This window comes from Vicugna pacos, chromosome 17, assembly GCF_048564905.1.
Source record: "Vicugna pacos chromosome 17, VicPac4, whole genome shotgun sequence".
In the NCBI taxonomy this organism is placed as follows: domain Eukaryota; kingdom Metazoa; phylum Chordata; class Mammalia; order Artiodactyla; family Camelidae; genus Vicugna; species Vicugna pacos.
In genome coordinates, this window is record NC_133003.1 from 19118607 (window position 1) to 19140279 (window position 21673).

At 39.3% G+C, this 21673-nt stretch overlaps 1 non-coding gene across 1 annotated transcript; it reads left to right on the forward strand.

The window, feature by feature from the left end:
* The first annotated feature begins 19584 nt into the window (after positions 1 to 19584).
* On the forward strand, positions 19585 to 19657 carry TRNAT-CGU (transfer RNA threonine (anticodon CGU)). Its single transcript has one exon. It is a non-coding gene; the product is annotated as a tRNA-Thr (tRNA).
* The last annotated feature ends 2016 nt before the right edge of the window (positions 19658 to 21673 follow it).

The following is a 21673-nucleotide window of genomic DNA, read 5'->3' on the forward strand; positions in this document are numbered from 1 at the left end:
AATTAACAAAGTTGGTGAAAGAGCAAGTCAATGTCAAACTATTATGCCTAGAATCATCAGGGAACCGTGTTGAATAAATGCTTCCCTGGCCTCACCCCCAGAAATTCTGACTCACGAAGCCAAGGTCGGGTCCTTGGAATCTGCAGTTTTTACTGACACTTCAGGATTGATCATGGACCACTCTTTAAGAAACACTTTCCTAATGTAATTTGGTGCAGCCACTATGGAAAACAGTATGGAGATTCCTTAAAAAGCTAAAAATAGAGCTACTATAAATCCCACTCCTGGGCATATATCTGGAGAAAACTCTAATTTGAAAAGATACATACACCCCAGTGTTCACCGCAGGACTATTTACAATAGCATAGTCATGGAAGCAACCTAAATGTCCATTGACAGAAAAATGGATAAAGAAGATGTGTGTGTGTGTGTGTATATATATATATATATATACACACATATATATATATATGTATATATATATATACACACACACACACACACACACATTTATATAACAGAATACTACTCAGCTATAAAAAAGAATGAACTAATGCCATTTGCAGCAACATGGATGGACCTAGAGATTATCTAATTGAAGTAAGTCAGACAGAGAAAGACAAATATATACTATCGCTTATATGTGGAACCTTGAAAAAATGACACAAATGAACTTAGTTACAAAGCAGGAATAGACTCACAGGCATAGAAAACAAACTTGTGGTTGCCAAAGGCAGAAGGTGGTGGGGTGGATAAATTAGGAGTTTGGGATTTGCAGATCCTAATTACTATATATAAAATAGATAAATAATAAAGTCCTACTGTATAGCACAGGGAACTATATTCAATATCTTGTAATAACCTATAATGAAAAAATATGAAAAAGAATATATAAATATAACTGAATCACTATGCTGTACACTAGAAACTAACATAACATTCTAAATCAACTATACTTCAATATAAAATAAGATTATTAAAAAAAAGCCATGAAACAACCAAAACATCAATCAATGGTAGTTAAAGCATTATAATACATCTATATATACACAGCTGGTATAAAAAATTAGGGGCAGGTATAAAGAATTAGGATATATCACTAAGTAAATAAAGCAAGCTGCAGAGCACTCCTAAAAGGGATGGATTATTGCAAGTACCAGGGGGTTGGGGCTGGGTGGGTGAAAGCCAATGAATGGGTACAGGCCATCGAGTGGGCACTTTAGAGGCTCAGAAGACAGAAACAAGAGCTGATACAATCACTGGGGAGGCAACCAGTAAGCTGAAAAGTGAGCCCTGCTCGATAGACATTGAAATGACAAGGAGCACAGAGCCGGGAGCTTTCTGAGAATCTGGGAGACTTAAAACTGAAGGGCGGAAGGAGGGTATAGTTCAACTGGTAGAGTCTGTGCTTGTCATGCACAAGGTCCTGGGTTCAATCCCCCGTACCTCCTCTAAAAATAAATTAACCTAATTACCTCCCCTCCACCAAAAAAACCAAAAAATTAAATAATATAATAATAAATAGAATATTTTTAAAAACTGAGGAGAGGACATTTGGCATCATCTCTGATTCATGAATAAATAAGCTAATTTAGGTAATGCTTTTGGGGTTTAAGTTGATTTTGGCTCCTATACAGTGCAACTTAAAATGGACCACAGTTGGAACCTTAAAAGTCTAGATAGGATTTTAGAGACCTGGTTCCACCTGCTTAATTTATGGATGAAGAGACTCAGAGTCAAGGTCACATGTCCAAGACCTCAGAGGGCTAGGTGGGGGCATCTGAAGTTGAATCTGTGATGAAACTAATACAAATATGTTTTTGAGAGCAAAACCAGAAAGCAGGTGTGAACTATTCTGGTACAGTGCATGCTAAGTCATACTCTGGTTTCAAGAATTTCATTTTTCTTTTCATTTATCACCACATTCATTTAATGTAAATGATATACCAAATAATGTACGAAGCTTAGTAATTGTCCCAAGAACTGAGCTCAATATTTTTTCAACTTGAAACTTTCATTGCTAGAACAAAGTGGTAGCAGATAAATTCTGCAGAATAAAGCTAACTTACAAATGGATGATGTCCTTAGAAAAAGAGGTGCAGCAATGAAAACATGTTTACTAGTTAAATAGTCAATACAGTAAAATGTAAGTAATTTAAATGAATAATTTTCGATTCAGACAAAGTTAGAGCTAGAAGAAAATAGTATTTTCAGATGAGGAAAGGCAGGTGAGAAAAATAGTGTCTTGGCCAGAAACAGAAGCAGCAGAACCAGGTCTGGAATCCAAATCGCATGACTAACTGGCAAGAGTTTCTCGACCATTTAATCCCACCCAGATACAGGTGACAGGGCTTTCTCTTCCAAATTCATCCCTACCCCTCTCTCTGTAAGGCCCCTCACCCTCTGTTTAAGGGATCTTATGAGTGTCCCATGACTGTTGAAAAGCAGGGGAAGAAAAGGCAGTCTACCAGCTTGGACGGGGCTTGGCAAAGTCTTGGGGCACAGTCAGGAGTCCTTTGCTTGGATGATCCAAGGATGATATGCAGACAGTTGCCCACAGAAGGGCCTCAAGCCTCTGGGACAAGAAGAACCGCCGACAAGGCTCCCTTGTGTGTAACCTGGAGCACTCCCAGGCATGGAAGGATGGCCTGGCGGCTATCACTTTGGCCTCCCTGTGGTATCTGGGAAGAATCTCTGTCTCCCTGCAGGGTCTAAAGGGCAGGTTCTCATTGCATCCCTTGTCCCCGCTCCCCCCAGTATGACTCCCTCCAAGCCCAGTTAAATTTCTACTTTACCATGCCATCTCTTACATTTCTGTTCAATGAGTGTTTGTCGAATTTGGTGATAGTTGCCATTATTTAGTACCCACAATAGAAGAGACATATTCCATTTCAGTAACTAATCCTCAAAATCTTTGGTTCTTTCTTACTACAACAAGCATTCATTGAATTCATATAGAGAGGTCACTTTACTAGGTGTTGTGGATGCAAGATAAAGAAGGAATTTCATAAATACTTTTATGACTTTTACATAAACAAAGTTGTTCACCAGTTTGCATTTCTAAGGAAATTGAAGTGTATTTTCCTGCTGGCAAACTCCTGTGCTTGCTGTGTTACTATTGTAGGGGAACCAAAACAGTGGGTGGGTAATGCAAATATTTCATTGGTGAATGTGTGCGTGGCTTGGGGATTCTTAAAGTTGTTCTGCAAAGCTGCATCAGCTAGTTTTTTTTTTATTTAAAATTCTATTTTTATCTAAAATCTTCTGTTCCAAGGATGTTCTAATATCACTGTTAGCCCATCTACCCAGCTGAGCTGGATGTTGTTACATAAGCTGTCTAAATAGTGTCAGCAAATACGAAGATGTATTTTGGTCTTCGGTTGATGAGTTTGGCTCAGGAAAAGACTGAGCTTGTGCCTGGGGTTGTTTACTAGCTTGGGTTGATCAGCAAAGCAAACAATCTGAGCTGTGAGGGAGAACGGCTCCACCCTGCTTTAATAGTGAGCTTCTCAGCCTCACTCTAGTTTTGTTTTTTTTTTTTTCAATCGCTGTGACAGTTTAAAAAATGTGCTTGTGTGTGTATGCATACGTGTGTCCATCCATTTGGAAGGACTGGGTGGGAGGTATACAAACAAGGCCATTATGTACCTTTTAGCAAAGTTCAGTATAACTAAAAGGAAACTCAACTGTCTTTTTAGATTCTTACAAAATGAAACTTTTATGAGTTTGTAAATGACTAGTCATAAATAGCACCAAATTTCAGGGTGTTTGCCACCTAGACTAGGCAAAGGTAGGAATGGGAAGGTGATCATGGTCTTAGCAGTGCTGACAGATCCTCTCACTCCACCACTATTGACCGAGCACATTTTGCGTGCAAGGTTCTGTTGCCATGATGGAACTCCAGGGAAGAAGTGAAGGGGTTCAGGAAGCCCCAGGCTCCCCTACTTGATAAATCTTTGGTTAAGGTCTGGGGGACTGAGGTGAGGTTTTTCTTGAGTAAAAAGGAAATAATAAAATGATTAAGTAAGAAGTAATACAGATAGCACACAAAAGTCTTGAAGATTATATGGGAAAGAGGAAAGTTTGAGAAACACTAATCTGGTAGTGGGCAGGAAATGGTTAGGGGAAAATCATTTGCGCGGTGGGGGATTATCTTGAAGAAGGCAAGGCCTTTGGAGTTTGGCTTCGTATATGAGATGTTACCAGGGTCCTCTGCAACTCCCACCACCATGCGCAGTCACGACTCAGAAAGCAGCCAAGATGTTAAAGGAAGATCTCAGGACTCAAAGGCTTCACAAGGAGCTACAGCATTTGAGTGGGTCTCTAGTGGGCAGGAGGCTATTTTCAGTTCCCCTGCTATTTGCTGGTTCAGTCGGTTAGTTTCAGGATGCTCTAGGTGACCCACAGAGTAGTAGAGGGTGCTGACAAATTAGATTAGTGAAATCAATATCACATGCATTAAAGGAGGTCAGGCAAGGAAGTGGTTCACCATAAAATACTACAACTCCCTTTAGGACTGTGTGGATGACGGCAATTCTTAGCCCAAATGATAGATGAGTTTCACTGATAAATCTCCATACATTAAACCGCTCCACCCCCAAAAAAACATCAAAAAGTGAAGACTGCCTTGAAAAAATGTTAGGAATTTGCTGTGAGGAATATCTCTTTGTGAAGTCAGGAAAAGTTTACTGTAAATATGACGCTATGTGCCAAATCCTTATTCCACATCCTCCTGTGCACTTACATGTTTGAGTCAGACCCACAAGCTCAGTCCTTGTATTCAGCGATACACAACAGACACCGTCGGGGAAGGGAACAAGGAGCAAGATGGGATTTGTCCCTTTCAAACGTGGCCTTGTAATCAAGTCAAGGGAAAATGCAAGCTTGCCAAACCATCTCAGAGCAGACAGTAAGTGGCATGGGAGTTCAGAGAAGGGAAAGGTCACCTTTCCTGAAGGTGGACAGGAGAAGTTCAGGAGAGTCTTCCAGAAGGCAGTGGAATTTGGGCTAAGCTTTAAAAGCTGTGTGGAAGAGTTGTGGGTGAGCATGAGGATTGATGGAGAGAAGGTTGTCTTCAACAAGGAACAAGAATTTTTATCAGGGGAAGTAGTGGAAGTGTTCAGAGATGTACTTTAAGATTTGTTATGATTTCAAAGGTCAAATTGCAAAAGGAGAGATACAATGATGGAGTATCTATTCTCGTGTGTTATTCAGCAACGTGTGCCTTCCTAGGTCTATGATCTTTGCTAAATGTTTACCTGGACTACTGTCAATGTCAAGGCATTAACCAATTACATCCCATCTTAGAAAGTGGAAAACAGACTTAAATTTGCTCAGGAAGTTTTGCTTACAAAGGTGGAGATGTGTAGTTCCTTTGTTAAGTCTGAGTGGCCCACTGCAAGCTGTGTTCATGAATGGAAGTTTTCTCAGTGAGTTGAGTAAATAGAAGGAAGGCAAAAGGAAATGCCATTCTTGGTCGGTTTATACTTCTTTGTCTTTCCCACGATTACAATTCAGCTCTTTGAAGGATGGAATCTTTATTACATGATAACTTGAGTCCCCCTCAGCAAGGGCTGGGCCACAATCAGCTCTGAGCAATGCTTACATGATTGAATTGAAGTTAAACAAGAACATCTCAACAAACATTTGTGAGTTCCTGCTGGGTTCCAGATACTGTCTGGATTTTTTTTTTTTTTTTGGCCCTGGACATGCCTTCTCTTGGAAAGTGTATTGTATGTTATCAAACTTTCAGCTATCCCTATTTCCCATATTAAATGTTATTTTGAGATGGTTTATATAACTTTTATAATTAGGAGTCTTTGAGAATAAAGTATTTAGTTCTTGTGATTTAACCCTTACATTTTTATATACGTACAAATTGAATTCTAGTTGATCAGTTGACCTAATGTTACATTTTGCAGATAGGCCATAAAACTGTTACTAATTTAGATTTTGTGGGTTTTTTATATCATGGGCTCACTATTTTATTATATATTATATTTTTATTAAGTATTATGTTATATCATATATTATATAGATTATATAATATCTGAAATATTTTATTTCAGATCTCATACATGTTATAGGCTGTAGGCTCTGCCTTAAATGCCTATTGGATGTTGGGAAAGCAAAGATGATTGAAACAAGGCCCCTGTTCTCCAGGCTCCTAACTGTATAGCAGGAGAGACAGACTCATTAGAAGGTCACGTTCATATAATGTGGTCACTTTTGGGGAAACCAGATATGGGGCACTCAGCTCAATCTAGGACTTCAAGGAAACCACGGAGGAAGATTCCTGAAGTGAATCTTCAGGGACTGGCAAGAGTTAGCCTGAGAAAGCAAGGCAGAAAGGGCAGAGGGAACACAATACACCTGAAACAGTCCATTTCAGTTGTCTGAATTTCTCACAAAGCTTAAATATTAGGTTAGCATCTACTTTTAGAAGTTAATATCGCCAAAAATGTCATTGCTAAAAATACTGGTGACTAAATCATGAGTAGAAAAGCAAAGTACCTTTACAGGGGAAAGAAATAATCCAGAGCACTAAAAACCAAAAGGATATAAAGATAAGTTATATCTCTGTATCTGTTAATTCTCTGGAAGGGAGAAAATGGGGACTTCCGGGGTACTAGTGCTATGGTAATATTCTGTTTCAAGATCTGGGTACAAGTTATGTATTTTTAGTTTATAAAAATTAATGAGCTATACTCTTACATGTATAACTTCAATAAAGCGTTTAAAAATTTAGCTGAACAACAAGGTCCTACTGTATAGCAGCACATGGAACTATATTCAATATCTTGTAATAGCCTATAATGAAAGAGTATGAAAAGGAATATATATATATATATATACATATACACACACACAATATGTATATATGTGTATATATACATATACACAATATATATGTATATATATGTATATATACACACACATATATACATATATATACACACAACTGAAATCACTTTCCTGGACACCAGAAATTAACACAACATCGTAAACCAACTATACTTCAATTTAAAAAAAAGTTTAAAATTTTAAATGCCTATGAATGTATCGATGTATTTGTGTATAAATACTTCAATTGAAAAGTTTTAACTCAATAAAAAAAAGGTTTTTAAAATTCAGGAAAAAAGGTAAGTCATATACCCAGTTTACTACTACCATTGAGGCTAAGACACCCATCAAAGGCACTGGTGTTAACCCAGAGGGAGGATGTCTTTCCAGGACTGGAGTGTCTTTCTCTGACCTGCACTTGGTCATCCTGCAAAGCCTCCCTGCACCATCAAGTACAGGTGGAGGGGAGATGTGGCAGGGACAGCTTTATTAAATCATCTGCGAACAAAACCGTGGAGGATGACTTTGAACATCTCACACTCACAGAATCGATACCTTCAGGGAATAGAATTGGTAATAAATGGTCCCTAATTGTTCTTATCTGATATAGCTTGATCTTATTTAAAAGTAGTGAGACCTGAGTATAAGTCAGAAGACAACACAGGCTGTAATAGCTGCATGCGTAGGACTGAAACAGCTTTGCATTTTAAGAGATTTAAAGTAAAGTGTGAATTTCTGTATCTAATTCTGGGTGAGAGAAACCAGTAAAAACACGGAGTTAGTTTCTCACTAGGCTCTCTGCTTGTATCCACAAAAGACGGTTCTGTCTGTGTGTTGAGAGACTGTCCATATACCCAATGTATTTTTCTTTTAGAATTTACAATATTGTGAAGATTTCCTTCTTAAAAAAGATACATATTTTTAAACCCTCGATGATGTGAGTCATTACAGCTATCATTTATTGCACACTTTCTGTGTTTCACTAACGAATGTTTCATGTTTAAAAGTTGATATTTAGTTTAATCCTCAAAACAACCCCGGCTGATTGATACACCCTTCTTCCCACCACTGCTCCCTCAACACACACTCCCTGTGGGATTGGTAGGTTGTGCCTCCTTCACAGTCACCGACTCTTTCCTCAACCAGCTTTTGTCTCTCATTACCCACTGCTGCCTGTCTTCCATCAACCATCGTCCACTAACCTCCACATCATTCACACATTCAAGCGCACTGGAAGCCTGTCACATTTGGCTCCAGCCTGTCCTGCCACCTTCAAGGATGACCCAGCTAGCGCCCCCGCTGTCCTGGCTCCACCTGCGGCTCTCCGGCAACGTTTAGCTCTATTTCATTTTAGCACCTACTCTGCTCTCCACAGTCATTATAGCCTGCGGCTGCTCCCTTGCAGTGCATCTGGAACTCAGAAATGACCCTCTCTGATCATCACCAACTGTCTGAGCTGCTCCCACTCCACTTTCCTTCAACCTTGCCTCTGACCTGATTGTGACCTGTGATCTCATGAACCTTCTATTTTCTTCTACTCTAGCAACCATTCTCCTTGACTCACTTCTCCCGGTGCCAAGTCTGGACCTTCAGGTCATCACTCTACCAGGAGAAGTTCCTATTTCTCACCAACTGACTCTCTGTTATAATATCAACTTGATCAATTCCAACCGTAAATCCATCCATCCATCCATCCATTTTGTTGTTGTTGTTCTTGCTTCAAAACCAGAAAAGTCACATAATTAATTCATAAAAACCTTTGAACTTTTTTTTTTCAATTTCCTCTGGCTTTTTCAGCTGCTTGGACATTCTGGACCAGATCCTGTTCCAGGTCACCCCAGAGGCTGTCCCCTAAAGTTTCCTAGCCCTCAAGCATCATCCCTCTCCATCCTCTTCAATCCCCACAGATGATCCACTTCTGCTTTTTAAGAAGCTAAGCTCCCTTGATGTCCCTGCATTTCTGCTCAAATTTTCTTCATCAGTAAGTGAGGAAACAGTGATGATCAACACTCAGTATTGCCTAGGGCATAAGGAAAAAGCCATTCTTAAAAACTTTGGTAGGAGGATAAAGGACATAGAGGTCTTTTTTTTTTTTTTTGGAGGACAAGCTGGAAATTAGTATCAAACCTGAAAATGCACACGCCCTTTGACCCAGTGATTTGTCTTCATTTCTAAGAATTTATCTAAGAAAAAACAAGAGCACAAAGATGTATGTACAGATATCTTTACTGTGGTTTTGATGTGGCAAAAATCTTGAGATAGTTTAAATGTTCCTCTTTTAGGGGAATGACTAAATAAATTGTGCTGCCATAAAGTGGAATTTTTCTGCCAGCTGTCAAAAATACTAGGAAGAATCTATGTGCCTTGACATAGAAAGATATCCATAATACATAATAAAATGACAAAATCAAGTTGGAGAATAGTAGTCATGGTAAGCCACTTACTTAGTTATAAATGCACAGACAAATTCAGAAAGGTGAAGTGATAAACTCCTTATACCCAAGTCCAGGCAGGGGTAATAGAATGGTGCTAGGTGTGGGAGGTAGTTGATTCCAACTTTACACATACCAGTAGCTTTAATTTTGTTATTAAGTGGGCATTATCTTTATAACTTAATGATATAAAGAGGAAATAAAATAAAAGCCAATACAAAAACATCCTTTGTTACATTTGCCATTGTTTTATATGCTCACCACAATCAAGGCACCTTCCTTCTAAGGGTCAAGCTTCATTTCTGTTCTCCTTAAACAAGAAATGAGGCAGAAATTTCAGGTCATCAAGAGACCTAGATGGAGACCACCCAAAAGTGGTCATTCCGAACACCACCGCCAATATTTAGATATTTTCACTCTGGTCGCAACTCTCTGCTGTTAGCTTTCTTCCTTTTTTCTCCAGGTGGCTCAGCAGATGTTTTACAGTAAAATTAAACCGGAAGCTGGCATATGTCTTTGGACACAAAGATGCACCATAAAAGGAACATTTTAAGCATTAGGCTAATTTTCTTTACGTTACAGGGGATATCTTTTATGGGAAATAGTCATGTCAGTTTTGGTGTAATTTACTTTGAGAACAATGGTAGTCAGTGAATTTATTATTGCCAGGGTTTTTTTTTCAGAAATAGGGGGCAAAATTATTAAATGCATGCTAAGGATCTCAGGGGCTACACAGATAGTCTAAGATCTCACCTTATCTTCAAGAACACTCACATACCTTCTCCTTTCCCTACTGAATCTCAAGAGGAACTCTTGTCCAAGGCTAAGTATGATCCAGTTCTCATGGTCCCATCCACCCCCTTCTACTTCTGCTGGAACTCAACTCCATCCCTTATCCCTTTATATAATATATATAATATATTATATTATTTCATATATTAATATATAATATTGTATTACATATTATATATATGTATATATATAGAGACAGAGCTCCTATGTCTTCATTTTGTTTCTCCCTCTTTGAAATTCCTCAGTTTAAAATTATGTTCGTCTCCTCCAGATTGAAAATGAAACAAAACAGTAACAAACATTATCCCAAACCAACCCTTTCTTTGTCCAGACTTTTCCTACAATCAGCCGCCCTTTTCCCCTCTCTTTATTGCTAAACTCTTTGAGGAGAGTACTCCTTGCTGACTGCTCACACTTCACAGCTCAGTCACCCCGCAGTCTGTTTTTTTCCCCTCCTCCCTACTGAAACAGACTTCTCAAATGCCATCAAATGATCTCCTAGTTACCAAATCAAATGCCCCATCTTCGCAGCCTTTCACAGGGTGGCCCACTTCCTTCTTCACACTTTCCTTGGCTTTTGCTGCTCTACTTTTCCTTTCTGTTTCTTCTCACTTTCCATGGTTGGTTCCTCTTCGGGTCCCTTTTGAAAACTGATGTCCCTTGAAGTCTCTCCTCAACTGCACTGTCTTATCGTTTTACCCTCCTTGTCCGTGTAATTTCATTCATTCCCAGGGTTTCATCTCTCCCTATGAGGATGACCATCAAAGCTGCACCTTCAAGCCATGCTTCTCACTTGCATACCTGACTTCTATTTCTAGGAGCTTACAACTTATACTTCTAGGATTTGTCCAGCTGGGTGTCCCAAAAGCTACTTAAATTCAACATATCTAAAGAGAGCTCACAACCCGCCAGTCTGCCTTGGTCCCGTTCCATCACCGGTCATTTCACCACCATCCACCAGTGAGATGACTGAGTCCTCCATGAGTTCTCCTTTCTCTCCTGCTGCTTCCCCTACAACCTGGGATTGCATCTCCTGAAATAATCTGCAAAATCACCAGCCCCTCTTCTTCATTCTAACAACTACTCCCCTAGTCCCATTCCTCTTAACCGCACTAATAACAAAAGAGAAACATCAACAAAAACCAACACATAATTCTGATATATCTAAAGCACTTATTAATTTACAGAGCTTTCTCCTACTGGAATTTAGACCAGCTTCATGGAAAAGTTGTGGAAGCCTGGGCAAGTGGGGTAGGAATTGATGGATATTGTCCTTCCCCATGAAATAAGAGTTCAAAATAAAAATTTAATCATGTCTTGGAAGATCAAAGTGATGATTCTTGTACACCTGACTCTGTGGATTGAGAAGTGTATCAGTTGCACTAACTGAGAAATTAATTATGTTGATTAAATTGCCCAGTGGGCTAATCCACTTGTTTAAATATTTAAAGCAAAAATTTAAAAAAGCCTGCTAGAGATGTTATTGAGCAAATAGGCTGAAAGACCATTTGGTTTTAGTTTTCATTTCTGTTGTGTAAAAAATAGTTTTGTGATTTTTCAAATCAGTTGATCATAATGATCATTTTATCAAAGAAGTTCCAGTTTGAATGCCTGCTGATTTTGCATTTTTCTTGTGAAATGGATTAAATGAATGGGCCATAATTTGAAAGAAAAAAAAAAGCCTTTGTAGGGATTTCACACTTTTCACACCCTCGATTTTCAGGAAAAAGATACTGGCTAATTTACATCCATTTCCAAGAACACTGAATAAGTATATAAAAATAGTAGATTAAAAATAAATGCTACCATATTTGGCTTTTTTAACAACTGAGGGTGTGTTGGCAAGAGAAAAAACACCTAATGTTTCACGAAAGAATTATTTTATGTTGTTCTTTTTCACTCTGACAGATTCCTGGGAAGCTTGTATTTGTAAGTATGTCAGCCAAAATAAGAATTAGCCCTTCAAACATTACCTCCAAGGTCAATAGAAAATCTGGGGACTCTAGTGTACAGGACCACTGGGGTACAAACATGGTGACAGAGGAGCATTCAAAGGGACAGGTCAACTAGGTAATATATTTGCTTACATTTGTACCTCGTGTTATGGTGATAATTTATTATTACCCGTAATATCATTTTTGTCCTTTATTAACTTTAAAATCACACGCCATATTTTGTAACCTACATTTACATGCTATATAGACTATAAAAACAAAAACTAAAAAATAAAGCAACCTTAATTAAAAAAAAAAAAGAAATCTTGAGAGAATGAGAAGCTGTACACACGACTGCTTTGAAAATGCCTTTTGAGATCCCAAGGAAAAGGATAGTCAGCTTTGTTAAATCTGGATTCCTGTTTTATCTCATCATCAAGAAGTTGTGTCCGTGTTTACTAAAAGAGCAAAGAGTTTTCCTGTAATGCCATCACTAAAAAAAATAATTCTAAGAATTGTCAATTTGACGCTGGAGGCTGCAGACGTTTGTTTACAGTAGAAATCAGTATTTGTTCTCCTACAGTTACAAGTTGTGGTTTTCAGAGGAGGTTGATTTACTTTACCAACCTTGTGATGAATCCACTGACTGTGAACTCACAGGCCTCCAGGAAGCTGTCCAAGAAATGACACAGTTGGAGGTACTGCTCCTTATTAAAATTATTTTACAGGTAAACTTTAAGAAATGGCTCTAACAATCAGATTTAAAACAAGACGCAGGATCTCACTTCTCTGGACAGTACAAGTTGATAAAAAAAATATGAGGCAGAAATGGGAACTAATCTCTTCCTGCTTTTAAAAAAATTTCTTTGCAGAGATAATTTTTCATGTTATTGTTAACCCAAAAGTCTGGTCTAAATTTTCTATTCCATTCACACCTACCAGAAAAATGTCTGACCCTCCCCAGGCCTCTAATTTCTGCTGGTACTTTCATCTTTCACCAACAAGAAACACCAAAGGACTAGTTCTTATTTTCAAATGGCAAAAAGTAACAGATGAATGAACGTGGATCTTTTACAGAGAACACTACATGGAGTATTTATTAAATAGCATAAAGAACTGAAATAAAATTCACTTCCCTTTTGAAAAATAAGGGTTTCAGAAACTTGAAATGGAAAGACATATTAATTATATATTCATCACAGTATATGGCTCCCCTAGTCTCTAATGATCACAGCCTGATGAGCAGCCGCTGTTATTTTAGAGGGGGAAAATAAAGATCTCATGTTAAAAAAAAAAGATTTAACATAGGTGAAAAATTTGCACCTGCAAGTAATAATTTATTCAAGAAATTATGCCAAGAAAATGAAAAAAAGAATGTATCGTGAGAGTGTGTGTGTGTTAGTAGGGAGGAGAAGAAATGAAAAGGAAAGGACTTTGGGGTCCTAAGATAATTCTGATGGTGGATGGTCATTTATCATGAGTCTATCTTATTTTTTTTTAATTTTCTGTTGTGGGGAGGTATTTATGCATTTATTTTAGTGGAGATACTGGGGATTGAACCCAGGACCTTGTGCATGCTAGGCATGTGCTCTACCACTGAGCTATACCCACCCCACCACAAATCTATCTTAATCAATTCTTTCTGTAGGTGATGAAAGAATAGCATCAGCAAACAAAAATCATCTACTATTGTCATCATAGAGTTTGTGGAGTTCTCTTTGGCAGGTAAAGATTTTCTTTGCCTGAAGCCAATCTTTTATTATTTTAGATTTTGTCAAAATACTTAGGCGAGGCACCTATGTTTTCAGTAAAAGGCCACCATGTGCCTTTCAGAGCCCATGAAACATACAAATCACCCTGAAAATGGGTCACGAAGGCTCCAGGGGAGCTTTGCTGTGTAGAAAAGGTTCATTCTCATCTGGTCTCACTGATGCTGGCACAAGGAAACTCAGCTCAAGGGGCTTATAATAAACATGGAGTAGCTGAGCGACATGCAATATGCAAACCAGTGTCATCTTTTCCCACCTTAAGAACCACTCTTTTTCTGTTACTAGGAGAGATTTGCAGCTTAAGTCTCCCAGCTGACATCCTATCCAGTCCATTGCCAACATTTTCCTGCTTTACTCTCATTTGGGCATATTTCTTGTGGGTCTTTTATTTGGGATTATTTTTAGAGAGAAGAAAAAAAATGTAACTCTATTTAGTACAGGGTCCAGGTACACTGACCTCGTAGGCAGGCGTTTACGCCAGAGAGAGAGACATCGTTTCCAGGAAACCAGGGTGGCCTGGGAGGAGCATTTATCCCAAACCTGCTTAATCTCAATACAGATACCCTTTGTGGGTATTCTAGCTATTTTGAAAGAATGCAAAGAAGCAAAAAGAAAAAAAAAACCACCCTTCAGGGATCAAAACTTCAGAGGGCAAAAGTTCAAGGGAGGATTTATTTTGAAAGTTAAAAGGGAAGATGGATCGTGAGTAAAATCGAGAACATTGATTAAAAGGCAAAAGCTCAGAAAGCACAGAAGTGCTGTTTGGTTTGCTGAGTGCTTTTTTTTTTTTTTTTCCTGAGCCAGAAGCCTATTAAATACACCTGCTTTATTCCCAAAAAGGTATTTCTACCTGGCTGCTAGTCTCACACAAAAACCACTTAATCTGGGTTCAACGTGTATGCAGGGTGGGTGTGGTGGTGGTAGGGGGATGTTTAAAAAAAAAAAGTCCTCTGGTAGGTTGACCCTGCGTATTAGTGAGTTGTGTTTGCAGAGGTGTGTGTGTGTGTCTGTGTGTGTGTGTGTGTCTGCTTATTTGCAGATATAAGAAGCACAATCTAAGGGGGATGGTACACCTCAAGTGGCAGAGTGCATGCTTAGCATGCACTGGGTCCTGGGTTCAATCCCCTGTACCTCCTCTAAAAAATGAACAAATAAATAAATCTAATTACCTTCCCTCCAAAAATTTCTTAAAAAAAGAAGCAAAATCACGGATGAGTAAGACCTGGAGAGAATCAGTTAAGAGCCCAGGACAAATCAGGGAAAAAACTGAAGTGTTTTATTACAAGCCAAAGCACACAACTGCCTTGAGGTCCACCACTTTCTTAGGCTTCACCAATTACATCTCTCAGTGTACCTAACTGGAAGACTGTATTCACCCTTTACCTAAAAAGGCAACTTATTTTTAGAAGCTGAAAGCTGTGAGGGACATTCATATCATTTATTACAACCTATCCTGGGAAAACCAAGGTCTGAAACAGCCCACGTGGCTTGCCTAAGGTACCAAGCCACTGCAGAGCATTTTATCCCCTGCCTGGCGGTTATCATTACTATTATTGTCATGGAGCTCTTTTTCCTATGAAAATAAAAATTGTAGATGGCCAGCTATGGACTTTTGCTAATCAAGTTAATTTATTTGTTCATCAAATGTATAGCGAGACCTGATTTATATGTCAGGCACCATCTTAGGGTCCGGGGGTCACGGTGATGACAAAAACAGATATATTTCTGCTCTCATGAGGTAAAGTGAGTCTTTTTTTTAAGCTGAAGTATAGTTAGTTTCCAATGTTGTGTCAATTTTTGGTGTACAGCACAATGTTTCAGTCATACATATACATATATTCATTTTCATATTCTTTTTCATTATAGGTTACTACAAGATATTGAATATAGTTCCCTGTGCTATATAGAAGCAACTTGTATATCTATTTTATGTATAGTAGCTAGTATCTGCAGATGAGTCTTAAAGCTGTGTGAATTGATTCTAAAATTTTGCTTTTCCTTTGGAGAAATTTGCAGCTTAATTGTAGCCTCTGCCTCCCCCATGTAAAGCACTAGGGACACGTGGAGTCACCTAGAAGCAAGCCTCAGGGGGACAAATTGGGATCATGCACCAGGTGAGGAGCTGGGATGCTCTGGTGTCTCTCCAGTTGCCTCTGCTCCCCAGGGAGAGGACCAGGAGGGACACAGGGCAAAGTCAATCAATGTGCACACCTGCAGGGCCATGGAGGAAGATGAGGAGGAGGGGCTTCTGCACATACACCCTCCTTGACAGTTATTTTAATAACAACAACAAGAACACTTAGTCTTCTCCTGATGGTTTCTGCAAACCATGGTGGGGAAACCATGACTTACTGAGGGAACCGCCTGAGGATGCACTCTGATTTTCTTGTTTCTACAAGCTCTTATGTGAGGAAGAAAGAGTTTAGATTGGGCTCTTGCTGCAGGTAAGAAGAAAAACATTTTAATTTTATGACTTAGAAGCCTCTTAAGTATGGGTCAATCAACTAGATGTTAACCTTGAACATGAGGTTATCTGTGCTGCATTAGTCACAACACCACCCTAACTCACTAACAATCGGTGAGCATGACCATCCTTCAGGTCCATGTCTGGAATTCTCCCATATCTTGAAGGTGAGGAAAAAATGCAGATGTGAATAATAATGATAATAATAATCTATTAGAGTATCTTCCATTGTTCTCTTAGAAAGTAGCACTTCCTCTTTCCAGAATGTGTGAAGGTTATATTTGGAACCACTCTTGTTTTGAAACTTGGTTTGAAATTAAACTCAGTTTGGGCTGCATTGGTTTCTGATGAGAATAGTATTATAAGGGGAGCTGAGAATAATTCAATAAAAGCACACCCATTGAATGTGTGAAAATTCGTGAGTCCATAATGATACTTAAAAAGGAGAAAGCCGGAAGAAACTTATTTGAGGCAGTTAGTCACCAATCCCTTATTTGGAAACTATGCAATTAAAGGGAAAGTACATTTAATGTCTTCCCATTAGGAACTATATTTGAGGATAACCAAAAGCTCCAGTTGATGAGATAAAGCTCCGTTTTACAGAATGCCGGCTAGGTGTAGCAGGATGAGAGATTGAGAAAATCATAATCTTGCAACTCCCAATAAGAATATAGATCCAAGCAAGGAGTATCAACTTGTGGTGAAGACATTAGGTGAATGGTCAGTGGGACCTGGACAGTCACATGGAACCAAAGGAACATCACAACAATATGGTTCTGGTCAAAGGAGGAAAACATAGTTGTACAATGGATGGATCAGACTGCCATCACCCTCATCGAATGGTTGATCTTAGTGTCAGAAATGGGACAGCAGAGATCACATGTCCCCTGGTGTCATGCATTCTGATATCACAGCATCCCTGGGATACAGTCTAGCCAAAGATATCTACCTGGGGTCTAATCACCCCGTAGATGTAGCTTCTTGGAAATACCAGGGAAAGAGGAACAAGCTAAATGACACCACAGTCAAGTGAAGGTGGGGTGGGGGGAACGTCCGTAGACCCAGTGGTTGCAGTAAGAAGGTTCCAGGAAGAAAGAGACTAAAGAAACTAGAGGCTAGATTAAAAGACATTGAGGGGACATAGTAACCAGGTGCAATATGTGGTCTGGGGTTGGTTTCTAGTTTGGACAAAAAAGCTACAAAGGACATTTTGGGGAATTTGAATATATACAGGCTATTAGATAATGTTAAAGAATGACTATTAATTTGAGGTGTGATAATGTTATTTTTTGCTATATAGCAAAGTGTTCTTATTTTTTTTTTAGAAATGCAGTTTGAGGTGTTTAGGGGGTCATGTCACGATGTCTCCAATTTATTCTTTGCAGATGACACAAAGTGGGGTATCTTGTGTGCAAGAGACTGACATTCAGGTCCCCTGTGGAATGGCTGAATATATAAACACAGACTTTTAAACAACTACACTCATCAGAGGCTAGCAAGTAACGTGTCATTTTAAATTACTATCAAAAAATGAGTAAAAATTGACAACATTTTCTAAAGATTGAAGTCTAAAATGAGTAAAGTAAAAAGAGTTGCATAAAATATTTAGTTGAAAAACAATGAGGAAAGCATTACCATTAGAGGAGTAAAATATTCTAAAGAATATGAAAATGAATTTATGCATGTATATGCATGACTGGGACATTTTGCTATACACCAGAGACTGACACATTGTAACTGATGGTAGTTCAATTTAAAAAAAAATTCAAGACCTGATAATTAACGTAATTTTAGTATTGCCACCAGAACCTAATTTCCACTGATCACAATGAATAATTTGTATAACTCTTCTTCACTTTAGTGCTACTCAGAATCTTCATCTATTAGCAAAAATCAATCAACCACAAGGGAATGGTTAGATAAATTATGGTAGGTCCACATCTGAAATATGGTGAAGTTATTAACAATTAAGATTTGGATTTAATTTAAGTTTTGAATTGCTATTTAATAACATGGGAAGTGTTTAGGTTACAATGTTAAGTGTGGGGTATATAAGATAGTCCTAATTTTAGTAGGTGTAAGTGATTTAGCCCCCAGATAACTGCTGAGAGAGAGATAAAGTGGTACCATTTCATGCACTCCTAGCAACACAAGACTGTTAAAATAAGAGGGAAAAATACACTTAGAGGAGGCAATAAAAAACTGTAGAGTTCACCAGGCATAGATTACATTATGGTCTGTTTTAAACAAGAGAGTAAGTTTTCTCACCACATTGGGCAGATATGGTAAATGTTCTCCAACACAATAAAAAAGAAACTCCTAATTTCACTCATCTACAAAGCTGAAAGTTGAAGAGTTGAAGCCCTTTTGCCCTTCTCAGAATGACTAGCTGTGTGTGAGCCTCCTCACCACCAGTACAAGTACAGGACGCGACGGGGGACCAGAAGAGGCGACCCTGCTCTGACAGACATGAGATCAGCCCACTCAGAACATGATGGCAGTGCTGCTGAAACCCTCTCGCCGTCCGTCAGATGTTCACTGAACATTCTCTCACTCTCCAGAAGGGCAGCCACGCCCGTGGTGCTACCAGGAGACGAGGATCCGCAGGAGGAAAAGCAATCCTCCCTCAGTTGTGAGAAGAAAAAGAAACTTCCCCAAGGGTCAAACCCATCGAACATTTCAAAGAGACCTGCCTCTTGCACGAGACAGGTCAATAAATTCTAACTGCATCAACAACCTCTTTCCTCCCCTGATTATTGAAGTACGATGCTCAGAGCTATAGGCGCTGACAAGGAAGGTCTCCAGGCTTCAATGTGCACTGAACAAACCCAGAGCCAGGGCCACAGGACCACAGAATCCCACTCAACACACATGCACACGCATTCACATGCAGACACCCATGTGTGCACACACATGCACGCCCACACAAAGACAAGGCTGTGGATGAACACACACCAAGCTTTTAATAACAAATACATATGAGGAGCTGGGAAAGGTGAATGAAGGGGAACTCGAACTTCCTCTAGATATTTCTGATTTTTTACAATTTTCTTTTCCCAGCAGCAAGATATTCATTTATTTCTCATGTAATTTTTAAAAAGAAACAAACAAACTCATAGGCTCCTAGTAGAAGTACAAAAAACCGTACAAAACACAAAAACAGTTTGGCAGTTCCTCAAAAAGTTAAGCCCAGAGTTACCATATGACTCGGCCATTCTACTCTGAGCTGTTTACTCAAGAGAAAAAGAAATATCTGTAGGCATAAAGACATGAATGTTTATCCAGGCATTATTGGTAACAGCCAAACGTTGAAACAACCAGTATGTCCAGTAACCAGCGAATGAGTGGAGGGAGGATGCAGCTCAGCGGTAGAGCGCATGCTTCGTAGGCATGAGGTCCTGGGTTCAATCCCCAGTACCTCCATCAGATAAATAAATAAATAAATAAACCTAAGTACTGCCCCCCCACCCCCATCCCCAAAAAAAAGACAAAGAAAAGAAAAGACAAAGGGCAAAAAACAGTGAATGGATAACAGACTGTGATACGGCCAGAAACTGAATACTATTCAGTAGTAATAAACAACTACTGAAACCCACCAACAGCTTGGATGAATCTCAAAATAATGAGGCTGAGTGAAAGGAGCCAGATCAAAAAAGAATACATGCTATCTATTTCAACTTATATCAAATTCTAGAAATGCAAGCCAAACTGTGACAGACATCAGATTGGTGGCTGAATGGGGAGGAGTGAGAGGGAAACTTCACAAAGGGCACAGGGAAACTTTGGGGTGACAGGTATGTCCACCCCTTCACGTGGTGATGGTCTCACTGGTGTACACTATATCAACATCTATCCAATTTTATGCTTTAAGTAAGTGCAGTTTATTGTGTGTCAATTATACCTCAATAAATCTGCAAAACAAGTCATCCATGTTTAATAAAGAAAACTTGGAAATTACGTAAGAATGAAGAGGAAAACTAAAAGCACTAGTAGTTAGCACTTCTTTAGCAGACTCATCTTAGCCAAAGATAAATGCTGGCCCTGCTGGGATGGAGTCCAAGTTCTGGCCCCGAAAGCTCTGGTCATCAGAAGGATTCGGGGGAGCAATTTCCTTTTTTGGGTGGATTTTCCTCAGCTTTCTGCAGAATTTCGGGCTTGAGCAAGTGAAGTTTGGTTGAAACCACTAGCTTCGTAGAGTTGTGGTAACAAACCATAAATCATTCTGGGTTCCTTAAGGAGCTCTGTAAACCTTAGAAAACCAGATGACTCTTAACAAAGCTGTATGATTTAGTAGCTTGGGAGTGGAATTTTTAGTCGAGTTCTGGTTCCAGATTCTCAGCATTTAGCAGAAATGTTTAGTGAGTCACACACACAAATACACACACACACAAAGCTTTTGTTCATTTAGATTGCAAAGAGAAATATGTAAATATATACTGGCTCAGAACATCTGCAAATACATCTTTCTTTAAATGACAACCTCCCGTAGTATAGTTAAGGAAACAGATTGACTTGCTCAAACCTCCACTTAGGAAGTGGTGAGAGGGATAAATCTAGTTCTCTCTAAATCCAAAGTAAGTAGATAATTTATATATACAAAGTTACAGTAACAGCCAGTATTTTCTGGGCACAGCACAGTTTACAAGGCCCTTTAGCTACTTTCTCTCTTTGGGCCCTGACAACCCTTTTCTGTTCAGGTGGCTACTGGGATGCAGGGCTTCTCCCCACATCTCCTAGACTTGGAAATAAATTGTTATTTGATGTCACGCTCCTCAAAGTGTAGTCCCAAACCAGCACCCTGGACATTTGCTGGAAACTTGTTTGAAATGCAGATTCTCAGGCTCCATGCAGACCTGCCAACTCAGAATTTGGATTTTACAAGACCCCCAGGTGACTAGTGGGCATATTAAAGTTTGTAAGGTGCTCCCATCAAGTCAGACATCAAATGTACATAGGATGGCCAGAGCAGAGATATGCAGGGTCCTTGGGAAGAGACAGCTTTGTGTGACATTGACTGGAGAGCTAAAGAAAGCATGTGTGCATTAAAACGGGCTCCTGGTCAGGCCAGGAGGAATAGAGAAGGGAGTGTCGTGGAGGTCATCACTGACAGACAAAGCCAGCAGTGCTCAGGGATGCAGGGTTTTTGTAAAAGGCCAGTGGCAAGGCCAGGCCTCCTGTGCCAGGGACTCATCAGACATCCAAATCTACTGACGTGGCACGTTTGTCACGGGAGTCCCTTGGGATGATGGGATAGCAGACTGTGATCCATTCTTATTGTTCAGCCTTCCTGAGGACCTTCCTCAAAGACAAGGTTTAAAGCTCCTTTTCATAGACAAATCACATTCCGTTTCCTCTTGTATGTTTCCCTTGGAGAACATGGTCAGTGGGGTTGGATGTCACCCTGTGCCCACAAGTTCTATCTGCCACTGGCTGGGATGC